This window comes from Panthera tigris, chromosome E2 (assembly GCF_018350195.1).
Source record: "Panthera tigris isolate Pti1 chromosome E2, P.tigris_Pti1_mat1.1, whole genome shotgun sequence".
NCBI classification, from domain to species: Eukaryota; Metazoa; Chordata; class Mammalia; order Carnivora; family Felidae; genus Panthera; species Panthera tigris.
In genome coordinates, this window is record NC_056674.1 from 46,087,694 (window position 1) to 46,100,586 (window position 12,893).

Consider the following 12,893-nt stretch of genomic DNA (forward strand, 5'->3'; position numbering starts at 1 on the left):
ATTGCGTTCTCAAATCGGCATTTGACTGTGTTCAGTGAGTTCCATGGCCACCAAGTTCTCCAGAGAAGTTTTAATTACAAACCAAGGTGATGTGGTTTCTTAAATGTGTTGTAACAAATGGATGTTAGTCCAAGTAGCCCTGAACAGCCCCCTCCATCAATAAAACCCCGTAATTATCACATGGCGGGCTCTAAGGAGGAAATCTCAATGCCTTGAGTGTCTAGTCGGCTGTGTTTCCGGCCTCCCTTTCCTGAAGTTGGGGGCAGGGCGAGGAGGGTGTTGAAGGAGAGCCCTCTCCTTGGAGGCCCCAAGAGGGATGACAAAACCCAGGACAGCCAGGGATGCTGTCCCAGAGAGGAACATGTTAATAGCCTGGGGGTAAGGGTGGCTTTTTTTTGGTGGTGGGCCAGGGGTAGATGTTTGGGGGAGGGAGGGTGGTGAAAATGGAAGACCTTGAAATGGCAAATCTTTATTAGTTTTGTAAACAGCTTTAGGAAGCACTGGGAGCATCTTGCAGGGACCCTGCAATTATCATAATAAACAGTTTTATCATCTGCTTGGCAATCAATATTGTGGCTTATGCTGCTTTAGTATCTCAGTGGTATTGATTACCTTAACAACTGTGCTGCGGTCAGCTTCCATTAACCCTTGCTCTGCCGGCTGGACCTGGGCCTTCCATGGTTGGAAGGAAGACTGCTCTGGTCCCAGCCCAGGCGAGTGCTGAAATTTTGACAGCTGACCAGAGAGACAAACAAAGCTTTTATCTCGAGGTGCACAACAGAAGGAAGGGTTTTAAACGGAATCCTGAGGCTAATGCAACTTTTCAAAGGCATCTTTCTTTCTTTCTTTTTTTAGTTTTTGGAGACAGTGTATGAAACAGTTACAGTAGTGGGTTTCAGCTGTGACTCAGGAATTTGAATGCTAAGAGTAAGGATTGTGATCCTGCCCTGCCTCGGCTCTGTCCCGTGTTCCTCTCCACTCCACCTGCACGCTCCTCAGGGGAAGACGGACAAGTGTGGAGGTGAATTGAGAACTGTAGCATTGATGCCCTTATGCAACAGGCATCCTGGGACTCTGAGCATTTGTTTTATGATCCATATTTTAGAGAGAAACCACTTTTTTCGGGACATCTAGTTCTAGGATTCAGGTTCCACTGGTCCAGTGAGTGTCTGAAGTGCAGTGCTCAATCATAAAATGACAGAATGCCAGAGGTAGAGTTTGGTGCCACTTGAGATTGTATCACTGTCACTGCCTGTGCCCCGTCTCTGGTCTGATTAATGTTTATGTTCCCCTTTTCTTCTGATGGAACAAAGGCAACAAGGACACTTGGCTCTAGGAAGCACCTGGGATGGAGTCCCCAGACCAAGCCAGTGCTTAGGGACTAGGAAATAGTAAGTGACAGTCATCCGGAAACTTTTGGGACAGGATCTTGCCAGCAGTAGGGGTGGTGGTGTGTGTGTTTGTGTTGACTTCCTGTGTTGTTGTTGTTTTCTTTTCACTTCTCTGTTGTGTTTGAAATATGTATTTGTATGTGTGTACATGTGTATCTGTAAGTATGTATGAAGCTGGGCGTGAGCTTGCACACCATTTCCAGTGGCTCAACCCCTTTGGCCTAACGTTAGTGAAGTCTATCCTAGGGATCTTCAGCATTGCACACCCACCAACACAGATGCTGTTGAACCTGAGTGACACTGACCTCTAATGAGAAGCCAGCTACCACATCTAGGAGTCTGTTTGTAAAGCTGTTGAGTTTCACAGTGTTGCTGGGAAGTGGAGAAGGGGGAAACAGCGGCAGGACTTGGACTAGGAGGAGAGCGAATTGTGTTAGTTGCTGCCACCTTCCTGCCTTTCTAGCCAGGCTTCTGCCTGTGGCTTCCTTATCCTTCGTGGCTGCCCAAGAAAACCGGGAGTGGACATTGAGCAGATGGGGAGAAAGCCAGTGGGTATGTGATGAAGGTGAGGGTTGTGAGCTACGCTTGGGAAGTACAGGTAGGCACAGGCAAGGGGGTCTCAGGTGTATGGAATTCCCGGCCATGGGATAAGAGTCCATAAGAGTAAGGGAGCCAGGCCACAGAGCCTGGGCAGCAAAAAAGTAAGGCTGTAGGCTTTATCTGGTAAGGTCCAGGGTAGTAATAGCAAGACTTGACCTTCGTACCAAGCCACAGGCTTGATGAGCTGGGCTGAGCTCACAGACGGTGTGAGTGGATAGACCTACACAGGGGAGGAAGGGGTCCCAGGAGTAATAGTGAGTCTTTTGTGTCCAGAGGGGAAGCTGGTGGGATTGTTTCTCCATTCGTGGTTGGAGAGTCTGCCCACGGTCATGGCTTGAGCCTTCCCATCTGACCTTACCTGTCACCAAGGGATCACTGTCACTCTCTTGTATTCTGGACCCACCCACTTCTCTCCTTATTCTCCTTCTGCCCAGGCTCCATTGGTTCCACACATCGCAAAGTTTTATTTTAAGCAAAATGGTCTTCCTAAAATGTCCCCTAGATCAATTAGGCTTGGAGGGTGGGTAGTACTTACTACATTGACCACAGTTCCATTGCTTTCCCTTCGGATAAGGACTGTAGCTCAGAGGGCTCCACCATGATGGCAGAAGGTGGACTAGACTGCTCATAACTAGATAGTATGCAACATTCACGATAGGAATGAAGCCAGTTCCCTAGATTTTGGTTTTACGTAGGTTTGTGCACTTATGAGTTGTGGAGATGGGTCACGAAGCAGTAATACTGTGGCCACCATCACTCTTTAGATTACCCCACTGGGTCTTAACTTGAACTCTGTGTTGGTACTAGCTCTTCTAAATCTGAACTCATTTGTGAGGATCTCTTAGACATTGACAGCATTTTACTTTCTTCTTTTCACAAATAGCTTTGGGAGCTGAGTGGTCAGACTACTTCATGCAGGAGTATAGTCTGTGGGGTCGAGAGCATTTTAGAGGGAGTTGTGCACTGCCTGCTGTCTTATATTTTGTTATGGCCAGAGATCCTTGCTTCAGCATTTGGCACTTTACTAGGTGCTTTTCCAAGCCCTATAACACTCTGATCTATGTAAAATTTTGAGACTTGATGTCTTCCATCAAGGTTCTTGGCTCTGTGGAGCAACCCGGTGTTTGGCATTATTTATAACTCTGTTTTTTAGGTATGAGCAGTGAAATAATGTTTGGAGGGGGTTGGTGTATTCAGATTTTTTTTTTTTTTAATTTAGAAGATGAATTGTGATTTTGAAGGGTTTGGAAAGGTGATTCTCTTTCAGGAAGTGATGTCTTCATGGAGAAAAGAACACTGGTGTAGAAACCTAGAGATGGAGTCCTGGTCCCTGATTGGCTAGTAACCAGCTAGTGACCTTGGGAAAGAGTGACTCATAGTAGTTACTGTAATGTTTGATGAATCTCTTTAAACCTATAAGATGTGAGTTGTGATTCCCATTCTGTCTACTTAACAAGATTGTTGGAGGTCAAATGAGAAATGAATATAAGAGTGTTTGAAAATGTATCGAACATCATGTAAATTGCCTGAGCGGAGTTCTTTGTTCCTGGGAAGGTTGGTGCTGGGTGTGACTGTTTTCTTGGTCAAATACTTACTTACAAATACTGTGGAAAAGTCCATTGCAAAGAGTGTTTCCCAGAAACCGCATCACAGTAATAGGTGTGTATGGGCCCACATGTGGCAAGAAGCCCACTTGTCATTGGGCCATCCAACTTGCAGATGAGCCCAAGAGAGCCAGCCCAGCGGGAAGCAGTTCAGTTCAGACTTTACAAAGCAATTAAGGTGACTTATAAAACATTCATACTGAGATGAAAGACAGTGAACTCAAAAACAGTGGTTGGCAAATATTGCCTTACTTTGTAAACTCACTGAAAGTGTTTAAAATTATTTTTTAACCCATTAAATCTGTAAGTGGAGGCTTTTAACTATTAGTGGATGTGGTTTTCTTAGAGTTTAGCTTCAAGCTCTTATGTAATCTTGGGCTGTGAATTGGGACCCGTTTTGCTCAGTGATGATAGTGATAATTACCACATATGAACGTGGCTAGTACCGAGCCCAGAGTGTGAGGTTGTCTCCTTTGGTAATGGCATGGCAGTGCTTGGTACCTTCTAAGGTTAAGAGCAGGGGTGGGGTCAGCAGATGGTGATTTTGAAAGCAAAATACAGAGATAGAAAGTGGTAAAAGGACTTCTTAGGAAGTCCTTCAGCTCTTCTAAGGAAAGGAGAACCCATATTTCTTTGGAAAAAAGGCTTAGCTTGCCATGAATGTGTCAACTCAAGGCTGAGAACCTTGGTTGCAGCCAATGCTGTGCTCTCTTTAGAAGTTGTTCCCAAACTGGGTGAAGACCGAGTTTCCTTCTTTTCTTTTCTTTTCTTTTCTTTTCTTTTCTTTTCTTTTCTTTTCTTTTCTCTCTTCTCTCCTCCCCTCCCCTCCCCTCCCCTCCCCTCCTCTTTTCTTTTTTCTTCTTCTTTTTTTTAATGTTTATTTATTTTGGAGAGAGAGGGCAAGCAAGGGAGGGACAAAGAGAGAGGGAGACAGAGGATCCAAAGCAGGCTCCGTGCTGACAGCAGAGAGCCTGACTCAGGGCCTGAACCCATGAACCGTGACATCATGACCTGAGTTGAAGTCGGACACTCAACCAACTGAGCCACCCAGGCATCCCTGGAGCTTCTTTCTTTTAAAGAAAAGAAAAATGTGTTCTGAAAAATGGAATAATAGAATGAACCCATCATCTAGATTTAACAACAATACACTTTTTGTTAGATACGTTTAATCTTTTTGTTCGCTGGCTTTGATTTTAAGGCCCATTAAAGACACTGTGAGGCTTTATCATTTTTAAGGTGATTATAATATTGAATTTATATAACAAAATTAACAACCTCGTGACATCATCCAATCCCATATCACCTTTCAGAATGATCGGATTGTCCGTGGAATAGCTTTTTACAGTTGTTTGTTAAAATTAGTATCCATAGGAGGTCTGTGTAGTATATTTAGTTGTTGTCTAGGTCTCTTTATCTAGGACAGCACCCCCACCTCGAACTCCAGCCTCCGTATGCCCCCGCTTCCCCTGCCTGACCAGCCCATGCATTTTGAAGGATAATGGAGGATAGCTATGTGTGGTCGCAACACCACTGTAAGTATCATATGAAGATACACCCAGGCCCCCCTCCTAGCTCTGCCACTGATGAGCTCGCTGACTTCGGGCAAACCCCCAGCACCCTCTGGGGTCATTCTTCTTGCCCATCAAAGGAGGCCATGAGACTGGTCTCCAACTCTAGCAGAGGGAAACAGGGTTATGGGTACCTCTTGCTACCAGTCCTTATCCTAGTTTTTGAAATTGAGAATTTGTTGGTACTAAATACCAAGCAGTTGGCTTGCTCTTTGTCTCTTGGCCGCTGTGAGTGGTATACCTAAAACAAGGCTATTATGTGTTTTTTTTTTTCTAGACTTTTAGGAAGTTTAGAGCCAAATTTATTGCTCACTGTGTTGATTATGACTGTATCCATACATTTAAGCTTCAATTTTGGCTCAAATTTTCCTACGCTCTTGGTTTTTTTTCCCCCCTTCTTTCTTTCCTCTTTTGCCCTGGCCTCAATTTAGGCTCTGATGTTGTATTGTGCATTCTCACAAGCAGGATAAATAAGTGACTGCGTGCTGGGTATTCTTGTGTGAATCTGATTTAGTTTGTAAGCTCACGGAGGCCAGGGGTCCCCTTCTTATATGTTCTCTGCTTTGTTGAGCCTTAGGTTAGGTGCTCAGAAAAAGCTTACTGACAGATTTTGGTTTGACCTGTTGTCATCGCTTATGCACTTAGAAGTTTTCTATTTTAGTGTTTGGAGCAGTGTTAATTCTGTGACCGTGGCCTGGTTCTGCTCTGATTCACGTTTTATATGGCAAAACAGCCAAAGGAAATCTGTTGAGGCATTCAGATGGCAATGTATTTTGTTTTTGTTTTCTGTAGAAGTTGTCTTCCCGAGTAGCTTTTGCTATTTTCTTCTTTTTCTTCTTTTTTCCCCCCTGTCAGGTCTTTGGTGAGTGAAGCTGTATTTGCTGGGCCAACAGTTTGGGCATGGGGGCGGGGTGGGGGTGGGCGGAGATCTTAACTGCTATAAAACAGTAGCCAATCCATGCATTCCAAAGTTCACTTCTGGTTGTAGCCCTGGACACAGGCTGTGTTGTTGGGATGCCTGGGACGATGGAGATGGATGAATCAGAATCTGTCCACTGCCATCTCTGGAAAAACGTAGACCAGTCAGACGTGCTGCATCTTAAGACCCAAGTGTGAGTGAGCAAGTTTTCTCATGGGCTCTCACTCAGCCTGCCTTCGCTGTTGGTAAGAGTCTTGCAAACCCCCAGTGAGGCATTGGTCCCAGTTGGCTCTCTCCCTCACCTCCCTGGAACTCTGCCTCCTCCACTGCCCAAGAGAGAAGACGGATAAATGTTCATCCTGGAGTGTTAGGGGAGGATCCGAGTTTGTGTGTGTGGACCGCCTAGCACAGTGTCTGGCACACAGTAGGTGCTCAAAAATGGTAGGTGCCTTCAGGATAATTTCTACGAGTGGTTGGGGGATATATGTACAAGGATTACTTAGTGGCCGTCTCTCTTCTTAGGGGTTGACCCTGGGGAAGGGATCCTTTAAGTGTTGATTTGAAGAGCTTTGGAGCTTGATTCTGAGCACTCCTATTCTGGATCCCTGGAAAACTTCTCCATAATTGACAGACAAGAGCTGAGATGCCCCTGTGGGTTGAAGGAGTCCCGTTGTTGCTCTCGCAAGCCAGCAGCATGGAACTTCTTTTCCCGTTGCCATGTTGAGGAGAGCATTTCCCATCCTCTGCTCTGTGCGGACTTTGTCCAGAGGAAGGCGACACCCCGGGGGGGTGGAGGTGGGGGGGCACTTGGGTGTGGCGAGGAAGTTAAGGCTCATGGCTTGCAAGTTCTCTTCTAATGGAATTTCCCATCACTTACTGCCCTGCTGATTTCTGATCAATGAAAATGAAATTGCATCACCTCCTCAGAGGCTCCACGTATGCCTGCTGCTTCCAGCTGTGTCAGTTCCGGTAAAATAATCTCATCAGGCGTGCGAGAGGGTAATAGGAAATAAAAATAAAAACCCACAATTAGCAAGAGGCCTTGCAGCTGAGTAACACTTTCCATCCCGGAGGCGGAAAGGGCTGGGTAGTGAATGCTTGGGAAAGATTCCTTTAAAAAGAGATAGAAAGAAGGAAAGAAAGGAAGGAAAGAGGAAGGAAGGGAGGGAGGAAGGAAGGAAGGAAAGAGAAAATTCTCAGTCCATTTTCTTCGCCCCCTTTATTCCCCACTCACTTCCCCTGAACTGTCTCTCCGGAGACCCCTTACGTGTGGATGATTCAAAATTACGCACACGATTTTCCTGCCCTACTTCCCAGGTCAGTAGAATTGTTGTGTGATAGGCATATATACCCCGGGTGGTATCTGCTTTTCTTTCTCCTGCGTCGCCCACAGTTAGACACCAGAGGAATTACAGAAACCACAGCTTCTCCTATGGCCTGTGACAAGGAACCAGATGGCTGGGGGTGGGGGATAGCTGGAAGCCGAGGGAACGTTGCTGAATAGACTTTGCAGAGCTGGTTCATTTGAATTCGCAGACTTGATGCTTCTGTTTATCAGCCCATTGAGAACAAGACCCCCTCCCCCCCGCTCCCCGTGTTTGTCCCGGAAACTCCCAGTACTGTGTCAGGAACACGATGCTCCATGAAAGGGCATTGTTTGGTCACGTGGAAGCTGGGCCGAGCCACCTCCCTGAGGTGTCCAGTGAACCTGGACACATGCCAACCCCAGGAGCTCTTGATAAGACTGGGGGAGACCAGACTCTGCCTCCAGAATATTCTGCCACTTAGGTGTGTGGAGCCTGTAAAGTCACCTAGTCCATCCTAAAGAGGAACTGAGGCCAAAGAAACCAGGATGGGGAATATTAAGGGCAGGCGAGGAGGTGGAGAACGTGTTGGATCACCTGCGAGGAGCCAGTAGACATGGAATCAGCTCATTTCTTGTCAACTTGACAGCATCAGAGGGAAATAAATGCTCGTGTGAAGGCCGTTTCGTGGATTCTGTCAGTTTCTCATGCCCTTCATCCCAGGATGGGAAAAATTCTGGGCTGTTGGGAGATGGTTGATCTCAAACATCCTTAATGTTCCTACAGTCCTTCACCTCCATGGGGATTGAGGGCGAGACCTCCCGAGAGGGATTAGTACAGCTGGGGAATGTCGAAGGGATACATTGAAGTGCAGGGGCAGCGATGTCCCCAGCACCGTAGGGTCTCAGGGCAGTGGCACAACTTGGCAAACCAGGTGTTGGAATAGTCAAACCATGTTTTTAAGTGTAGTGGACCTCAGAGGTCATCACTGAGTACATCTGGTCAGGAGCAGGACAGATTGTGGCAGGAGAGCAGGAAGACTCTGGAATGGTGGGGAGCAGTACCCTGGATCGGTGTTACTACAGTGAATCCAGTGGCCATGGGAAGTGTTGAGTCTGTCCTTTGCGGTGCCCCGATTGTCACTGTCCATATTCTTATTTGACACATCTGGACTCTAATGAGAGCAAGCTAGTAGGTCTCTGTATTGCTAAGAAGGATGCTGTATATGTTTTAAGGTGCTCAGTCAATATTTGTTGCGTGAATGAATAAAAATCATTAGAGCAGCTACTGAGTTTTGGGCTTAGTATTCTGCAGAGGAGCTTAAAACTAAGACAAATAGGGCCAGAACCCCAGGAGCCTCTGTGTTATTGTGGCTCATTAACTGCCAGGTTGGATTGCCCTGATGTTAGCCTGACTTCATGTGGGAATCTTCTGGAGATGCAGGAACAGTATCCACAGCGTTCTCTGGTTCTGGTGCTGTCCAAGATCAGGATGGCTGGCTGGAAGTTGTGGAGGGATGAGCAGAGCTCTAGGGGCCACAGGAGAAGCTGGTGCCTGCTCAGAACGGAAGCTGAAGTTCTTTATGTTAACATGCATTTTTCATATGTTTGTACAAATACGTTTCTCCTCTCCTCTTAGACACTTAGCACAGGGTCTTGATCTACATTGATCACATTTTATGACTCGAACTGGCAATTCGCCCCCAGGGATCAGACCTAACCAGGGTGTTCAGGAAGCCATTAAGGAAAAATATGTAACCACACTCGTTCCCAAACTCAATCATTGGGTCTTAGCAGTGCTTGGATAAGAGACTTTCAAGCATAATTAATCCAAGTACTATTTAACGTGGACCTTGGTGAGGTTTCACAGTAGCTATTGACCCAAAAGCAGCATTTGGAACAGCAAGAGGAGAAAGACCATCTGGGCCTTTTTTTTTTTTTTTTTTTTTTTTTTTTTGCTGTGTTTGAGAGGGTATAATTATTACCCACAGTCACTTAGTTCTTGGGGCAGCTTCCAGAGGGTTGAGGAAGTGCGGACTATTGGATCCTTGCACTTGAAGAAGAAATTTTCCTTTGTTGTTTTGCCTAATTCCCAGGGCCACTCTTTGAAGTGGCCAATGGTAACTGTGTCTCAATCTGTTTTTCTTGATGAAAAGTAACAGCGCACATGATGGATTTCCTAAATGCCACGTGGGATGGGGAAGGGGCTGTGAAGAATAGGACATGGCATTCAGTTTCATACCCACCCCGCTGTGTTTTAAAGCTTTGGAATTTGGAAGTGCTTGAAGCACACTCGGGGCAAACAGACTCTGCACCTCTTCAGGCTGTCTTGAGGTCCTTCAAGGTCCTGCTGACTGTTCTTGTGGCTCTCCCACTTTGCACTAGGGAAGGGCATTGGCGTTTGAAAGAGCTCCTTTTACGCCCCTGGGATGTAAGGACTACCCAGTATGAAATAGGCGCCTCTCAGATCTTCAGTTGAGTAAAAACAAAGCTCTTGAGGAGGAAATTATGTGACAGAGTTAGTTGCTGGCTACAGTCTAGCCAAATACGAAGTTGGGAGAATGCTTGGCAAGTTCAGCCCAGAGGGGCATCTGAGGGCCTCCAGCCACGACACACCCTTCCTGAGCAACCCTTTGGTGTGGTTTCGCTTTTGCATGGTGATCCTTTCTTCATGCCCTTGGCAGTAGCCCCGGGCCTTAGAGCTTCCATTCCTGCTCTATTTAGTGGTCCCTCTTGCTCCCTGCTGCTCAAAAAGCTGCTTATGCTAATGAGCCAGGGGAGATGTGAAGAGCTTCTGTGCCTGCACTGGTGAGCGACCCTGTGTGGGTGCGCGCGCGCGTGCCTTCGAGAGTGTGTGTGTGTGTGTGTGTGTGTGTGTGTGTGTTACCCCATTAATGAGCCTTGGAAGGGCAACCCTTGCTTGTTTGCTCGTGGTGCCAGTTCTGGAGCCTTGTGCCAGTGCCCACTGCCACCAGAGAGCCCACCAGTGGCTTTCTTCCTGCCGAAAGGGAAAGACACCCCTCTTTCAGAGCCATTTTGGAGATGCCAGTGGAGGGAGACTTTCCTCCCCCGAGGCCACCACTCACCTCACCTTTACTGGGCTTCCCGATCATCCCCTTTACAACAGGTGGGAGAGTTACTGGAGAGCATACAATCTCCTCTCTCCAGGAAAATTGGATGGGGTTTTCCAGATGGTGCCGCAGACCAGAGAACAGCAGCCGTAACATGTTATTCATCTGTTCCCATGTAGATCAGATCGGCATAAAAGGAGGGTTAAGGCCTGGGCTGCTTCTACCTGCATTCCTTCCCGAGACTGCAAGTGCAGACAGAGAGTCTGCCCAAGTTGTTTGTCATGGGCTTGTGCAGCCTTGAACTGCAACAGGTCCTCCTGCTACTCAAAATCAGTGCTCTGCGAAGAACTCCCTAATAAGAATTCAGGAACCCTAGTAGGCTCATCATCCTATGAAACTCGTGAGCATGGCTCTGATAACACTTGCAATAGGGCAGAAATCTTGTGTGCAGTCATTAGTGTATAGCCTGTGCCTGACTCCCCTCCCCCCAAAAACAGAATTGTACTTAGGGATTTGCTTGGCTTCCTGATTTATGTTTCATGGACCAGTTATTTAAAATGGCTGGAATGAGGGCTGCCTCTGTAGACTTCAAGCCTTCTGTAATTTTGGAAAAGGAAACGAACACTATAAACCACAGAATGCTGAAATATTCAAGTATTATACCTGAGCCTCAGAATTAGGATGATTGGGTCTTTGGTGATTAATTACAGGTCATGTTGAGATGAACACACTCCCGCTGTTATTTAAGGTGTTTCCTCGAAAGAGAAAGTGTGCTGTTAATCAAGTTTTTGTCTGTACCACTTGTTCAGCTTTGTAGTAGGAGATGAACAGAAATAGAAGCCAGTTTTTGCCCTCAAGCAGCTTAAAGTCAGTTGTAGAACTAAAAGTGACCAGGTGAAATGAGCGATAGTTTAGTGGCCCTGTGGTGATGATCGGTAGGACCAATCTCTGTGTGGTAGGACAGAGAGGAGGCAGATCTTTGTGGGCTTGAGTGATCAGAGGGGTTTTCTTGCCTGCGTGGGACTTAAAGGATGTCCAAGGTTTGGATAAATGTTGGGGAAGAGGACATCTGAAGGGCTTGGGACTGCATGAACAGAGGGAAAAATGAAGCAGAGAGACCCTTTTATTAGACGGCGGTGAGAGAGGTGACTGAGTAGTAGCACAGGAGGAGATTCCAGAGTGTTTTAAAACCAGTGCAGGGAGGGGCGCCTGGGTGGCTCAGTCGGTTAAGTGTTCAACTGCAGCTCAGGTCAAGATCTCACGTTTTGTGGGTTTGAGCCCCCATCATGGTCTGTGCTGACAACTCGGAGCTTGGAGCCTGTTTCAGATTCTGTGTTTCCCTCTCTCTGTACCCCTTCCCCATTCCCACTCCGTCTCTTTCTCGCTCTCTCAAAAATAAGTAAATGTTAAAAAACAACAACAACAGTGTGGAGAGTGTAAGTTTGAATATTTTGGCAGTTCGCTCTAATGGGAAAAAGCATGAGATGAATATGACATTGGGAAGGCTAGACTGATGTATCCTTTCTGTTTTCTGGAGTCAAGGATGGCACCAGGAGTTCCATTCAGAGAGACGAGGGTGGTCAGTGAGGGGCACTTCCATTCAGTCTTGTTGAGCCGTGCTGAGTGTTGAGTGAGGGAAGGCTAGCCATTTACAGACATCTTGTGGTCTTCTGAAAGTATGAGGCCCATATGCAAGTGATAAGTTAGGAATGGATATTTTTGTTTTGGGAGTCAACACATAATTTCAGTAATTGAAACCACAGAAGTAGTTAAGGTAGTTGATGTACAGAGATAAGAGCGGAGTGCCAAGGGGGAGAATATGCTGGTTAAATACTGTAGAAGAACAGAGAGGAGAGGTTTCTGTGGGTTAAAGCAAGAGGGAGTCTTATGAAATAAGTGGAAAAGTGTATCCATGGAGAACTGTGGGAACAGGAAGAGGGCAGGCAACGCAGAGACCAGAGATCAGAGAGGTAGGAGGAGAGCCGAAGGAGGATGCCAGAGAAATGAAGGGGAAATCTCAGGGTGCGGTGGTTGGCAGTTTGGATTGCAGAGGAGAGTGAGGAAGTTGAAAATAGAAGAGGAAAAAACTACTGGCTGCTGAGGGGGACACTGGTGACCTTGTAGGGATACCAAATCTTGGAGACGTAGGGCCTTCTCACTCATCTGAAGTGATGTCCAGAGAACCTGACCCTGCATTCTGGGATGGGGCCTGGCATCTGTATGTGTCGTCACTGAGCCCCACAGCTGCTTCTGCTGCACAGTAGAACTGGAGAAATGCAGTAGAGCTCTCATTGAACTCCTCGCGGAGGAGGAGAAGCTCACCTGGCTTTAGGAGATCAGCGTTGGGGAAGTGAAGCAGAGGCCAGAGTCTGCTTGCTTGAAGGTGCTGAGGACAGGTTGTTGGAAGGAAGGACAGCAGTGCTGTCTGACGATGTGA

General features: G+C 46.8%; 1 protein-coding gene across 3 annotated transcripts in view; it reads left to right on the forward strand.

The window, feature by feature from the left end:
• ZFHX3 (zinc finger homeobox 3) overlaps positions 1-12,893 on the forward strand; it is a 235,069-nt gene that overhangs the window by 53,164 nt on the left and 169,012 nt on the right. The window lies entirely within an intron of this gene.